Source organism: Glycine max, chromosome 10, assembly GCF_000004515.6.
Source record: "Glycine max cultivar Williams 82 chromosome 10, Glycine_max_v4.0, whole genome shotgun sequence".
Taxonomy (NCBI): Eukaryota; Viridiplantae; Streptophyta; class Magnoliopsida; order Fabales; family Fabaceae; genus Glycine; species Glycine max.
The window spans coordinates 21633547-21639546 of NC_038246.2; positions in this window are offsets into that span (position 1 = coordinate 21633547).

Sequence of the window (6000 nt, forward strand, 5' to 3'; positions counted from 1 at the left end):
AATATGTGTTAAATTGTGAGATCACACGTGTATTGAGATGTTGTGTGCATTGAGTTGTGAATTATGAATTATATAATCATATGACTATAAGAACCTTTAAGGGTGATGAGTTAATGAACGACAAGTATTATGATGAGATCCACTATGGGAACCAGACAAGTTGAATCATTTTGAGATACAACGAGTTAAAATTATTTTGAGAACAATTGAGGAGTCATGTGTTTTGTATAGTTTATAGATAGAGTTTGCGTGTTAAAATATTTTTATGGGGTTGAACCTGAATTAGGAGGGAAAGGTCCTAAACGACTCTTCGGAGTCTAGGCCTTGGGGATAAATACACCTAGTTTGGGTGCTCCTTTAAGCCTATGTCAATCCCACATGGTTGGAGCATTCACGCAAAACAATGTGACCTTGACTGGTCTCCCCATGATTTTACCTAGTGAGAGTGACCTGACTTACCAGTGTGTGGTTTGTCTTGTCATGTACTCCTAGGCGTCCGATGAGGTTTTCACTGATATGGTACCACATTGCATATAAGATTGAGTCTTAGTGTATGTGTTGCACGAAACCTGTGTAATGATCATTGTGGCCTGCTACGTGATGATGGGTAGTGAATTGCATGAGTGTGAGATGTTGTGTTGTACTTGAGATGTGTTGTTTTGAACACATGATTAATGTGAAGGTATGGAATGTGATTTTGTGATTAAATCCTTGGGACAAGTGATGTTATGCAATGAGTAGTAAAATGATGCGAATTGTGTAAAGTTGAACTTGTTATACTTCTATTATATATATATATATATATAGACACACACACACACACATATGTGCTTTCGTTTATCTATACCTGTTTAGGAATGTGATAATTCACTCCCTATGTGTTGTTTGTGTTTAGATCCTATGATGATCTTGAACCTTGTATTCGTGAGAGCAGATGATTAGTGGATAACTTTTAAAGAACCTTGTGTTAGAAGTCACTGGGAACACAATGCTCTGATAGGATGTGACATTGGGACATGAGTTTCTATATTAATTGCATGAAGCTCTGAACATGTTACTTTGTGTTGTTCCACTGCTTAACTTGTTTTTCTTTTGTAAAAAAAAATTGGACGACCTTATTTTGGACCGGAGATGTTTTTAATTTAATGATTAACGTGGATGTGAACCTTTTACCCACATGAACTCTTTTATGCACTGAATATAAAATATTTTATGTAATTCCGCATTTCCATGTATTTTATTATATAAATATGCATATCGGGGTATAGGGTGTCACATCATCCATATTTTTTATGACCGATGTTAGTGGATGATGTTTTTCAGCTAATGTTGACTGATGCAATTTTTGCATGATTTCGGCTATATTTTTTTTGGCCAACTTCATGGGGCCCACTTTTTGGCTAGTGTCTTCGAGAGTTTTATCGCCCAACATCGACTGATGATGTTTTTCGGCCATATCAATTGAAGCTATTTTTGATCGATGTTTGTTAGTGTTTTATTTTGATCAATGTCTACCAATGTCATTTTTTGGCCGTTGTTGGCTAGAATTTTGGGTCGACATCGATCATGACTATTTATTTTATTGACATTAGCTAATTAAGCTTTTTTCCAATGAATGTTGGTTGAGACTTTTTTTCGGCTAGCATAAATAGGGTTTTTTTTATCAACGTTAGTTTGGACTATTTTTTTGGCTAATATCGACTGAAAATATCACCAACGAACATCATTTTAAAAAAACTTAGCCAATGTCAGCAAAAATATTGTCCCAGCTAACAACTTATTGAAAAAACCATAGCCAGTGTCAAAGATAAAATAGCCTCAGCTGATGTCGACCGAAAAAACCCTAGTTGATGTTGAAAAAAAAATTGTTATTGTCAATATCTGCCAAAAATCATCATCAGCTAACATTGGTCAAAAACACCCTAGTTGACATCGGCCAAAACATAACCTCAATTGACGTTGACCAAAAAACCATAGCTGACACAAACAAAAAAATTGTCCCAGTCGACGTTGGCACAAAAAACCTAGTCAACATCGACCAAAAAACACCAAAAATATTTTTCCACAACTACCCCACTCTCATCCTTTTATACATATAAAGATAAAATTTTTAAATAAAATAATATATATATATATATATATATATATACAATATTTTAAATTATAAATAATTTAATATTATCAAATTTATTAAAAAGTAGTCTGAATAATAATAATAATAATAATAATAATAATAATAATAATAATAATAATAATAATAATAATAATAATAATAATAATAATAATAATAATAATTTAAGAGAAAGAGCCAACAAGGACGTTGTTTTGATTTCTACAGTCGATGCGAGAATGTTGTTGGAAAATTATTTATAAGTATTCATTAAGTCTTAAGTTATGTTCTAACCTTGATAAGCCTTCAAAACCAACTCACCTAAATTTTTTGTAACTATAAGCATTTAAAACAAATATCTCATTCTTTAATTTGCCCAAAAAATATATCGTCCCTTAATCCGTATATGACATTCGAATTCCTCAATTCACAATAAATAAAAAATTTACGTTCCTCTTATGAAGATAGACCACGTTTTTTATTTGCTAAATTGAAGATCATATATGTTTTGTAATAGATTTTTAATACGATTTTAACTTTTTGTAATATTTTATGATTATGCGTTTATAATATATCTTTGAATGGGTTTCAATTTAATCACTATTTTTTTTAATCATTATTATTTATTTATTAATTTTCCATATTTAATAAAGTGTGAGTAATATTTATGGATATGTGCATTTAGGTACCAACGGATATGGATTTGGATACGGGGAGCATTAAAAGTTTGAGAAAAGAAACAAGTATTAAAATTACTACCTAGCGGATATGAATTCAGATATGGTAGTTTTTAAAAGTGAGTATGGAAACGAGTTTCATAGTATCCTAACTAGACTTATCCATTATCATATGTCATACAGGAACATGCGTTGCCTGAATTTAAGTTTTAATTTATAAATATATGTGATTAAAAATGTCACTTTTATAATTTTTTTAAATGTAACTAGGAACTCTTCAAATTGATTGAAATGTTATTTCACAATAACTATTTAAATTACTATTTTACTTAGCAAATAACTAATTTTTAATTTTCTCATTTATTGTATTTTAACAAATATAGTCTACCACATATTCAATCAACTATATATGTATAATGTACACCAATAACTAATAATATTTGAGAAAATAATTATACGTCATAAATAATTCCTAAAACAAATTTCAAAAAATAATTATACATTTAAATTATTTTATAAAAATGCTCATAAATATTATTTATCTGGGTATGACACAGAGTCACACTAGTTTAATGTGTAAGAAACAGAATATTACTTCTCAGATGGTAAGGAAAAAAATTATATTTTGATTTAATAAATACAGTTCCATACTCATAAAAAAAATTCAGTTCGAAATTAAAATCTCCATTTGTAGTTTAAGTGAAATCATCATTTTTTAAATTAATGCTTGGTGATTTTATTTTCAATTTAAGATGACATATTAATTAATGTACACACACATTAAGAAGGATTGGTTATTTTGATGTAGACTTAAATATGTTTTTGGTCCCTGATAAATATTTGTTTTTTGCCTTTGGTTCCTAATAAATTTTTTCTTCGGATCAGATTCTTAATATTTGTAAAATTTTGTCCGAGGTTCCTCCCATTAGTCGGGATCCGTTAACTGCTTATATGACCATTAATTGGCCACGCAGGCATGTCATGTTTGATTTTTTTCTGACTGGGATTATACGTGTATGCTTAAAAAATTTCTTTTTTTTTTCTTTCCTTTCCCAGTCTGCCCCTTTGGAAAACACCTTTCTCTGTTGACTCTCTTCTCCCTTTCTCGCTGTTAGGAATGGCATGGTGGAGTACACTGTCGTGATCCTCCCAGAACTCCTCTTCACCATGGTCCCCGCCGCCGAACCCCTGGTCCACCCTGCATCTCCAAGTTCTTTGTTGCCGCCCAGCCCGAGCATCGCCATCTCTCTTAAAAAATCTATCATTCGAGTAAGAGCATAACCACTGGAAATAAAATCATTTTTCATAACAAGTGAATAAACTTGTTTGCAAAATATTGCAGCTCACAAAGCACAAGAGGCCGAAAGAACACTCCTATAACTAAACTCATAGGCTCAACACCAAGCAAATGCATCCTACAAAACATCTTCAATGACTTTTCAAACATTTGATTATGGTCAAAACCAGATATCATGATGTTCCAAGAAACAAGATTTGGAAGAGCAGTTGTATCAAACAACTTGCGAGAAACAACCATATCAGTGGATTTGCAGTACAAATCGAGCAAAGAGTTCATCAAGAAGATATTAGACTGCAAATCACGAGTTATAAGCAAATGGGCATGCAAGGTTTTTGTGTTCTTGGCACTGGACTGCCTTGAAAACTTGTAATCACGTAAGAACCCAAAAGGGTTGGAAAAGCTAGAATTTTCTCCATGTTTAACGCGTGAAACAAATGTTGTTCAAAACCATCACCCATCACCATCATCATCATTAGATCTGTCAAATCCGCACCCAAAACCATCACCCGTCACCAGATCCGAACAAAACAACATCAAAACCACTATCATGCGTCGCAACCACCTCCACGGCTCCACCCATACCCAAAATCTTGCATGCAACCCTCCCTTTATCACTGTAAACATTGCACATGCAAAACTCTTACCATCAACTCTAAATCCCAATTTTTATTTGAATCTGAAATTGGAGTTTTGATTTGGGATTGTGAATCTGAATTTTAGAGTGGCACAAGATTAGGGATGAAGAGTGGCTTGTCGATTTGTATTCTGGTATGATGTTTGTTGAGGCTTGGAAAGAGGGAAGAGATAAACAAAGGAGAAACCGAGGTGTGGCAGCGGTCTCGTTTTGCTCCAGTAGAGAAACATAGGAGTGGTGATGGAAGCTTGCTTATGAAGCTTCTATGTAGGCTGGATCTTTGAGCTTCAATAAGGTCCTTCAATGGTGATTTTTCACCATGGAGTTGTAGTAGAAGATAAAGGAGAAGAGGTGAGAGGAGGCGTCATCCACTAGGGAATAAGCCATGGAAGAAGGAGCTTCACCACCAAGAGAGTGTCTTGGATAAGAAGCTTAGAGAGGAAACTTCAATGGAGAAAAAGAAAGAGAGAGAGGGGAGCACGAAATTGAGGAGGAAGAGAGGGAGAGAAGTTAAACTTTGAAGTGTGTCTCACAAGACTCTCATTTATCAAAGTTACAGCAAGTGTTACACATATTTCTATTTATAACCTAGGTAGCTTCCTTGAGAAGCTTCTTTGAGAAGCTTTGTTGAGAAACTTCCTTAAGAAGCTAGAACTTAGCTACACACTAATAACTAAGCTCATCTCCTTGAGAAGCTTCCTAGAGAAGCTAGAGCTTAGCTACACACATCCCTCTAATAGCTAAGCTCACCTCCATGAGATGAGAAGCTAGAGCTTAGATACACCCCCCTATAATAGATAAACTATCCCCCATGTCAAAATACATAAAAATACAAAAAAGTCCCTACTACAAAGACTACTCAAAATGCCCTAAAATACAAGGCTAAAATCCTATACTACTAGAATGGTCAAAATACAAGGTCCAAAAGAAGAAAAATCTTATTCTAATATTTACAAAGAAGAGTGGACTCAACCTTGGCCCATGGGCTCAGAAATCTACCCTGAGGTTCATTAGAACTCTAGGGGTCTTCTTTAACAGCTCTAGCCCAATGCTCTTAAAGTCTTCTATCCAATACCCTTGGGGGAAGTATTACATCAAGTGGCTTTTCAAATGACGTTGTAATTATTTTTTAAAAATAAAAAAAAATCTCACTCGGGCAGCGAGTGCATGTGGCATGCCTGCATGGCCGGTTAACGATCACATAAACAAATAATGGATTCCAACTAACGATAGAGACCTCAGATAAAAATTTTCAAATATTAGGAACCCGATTCGAAGG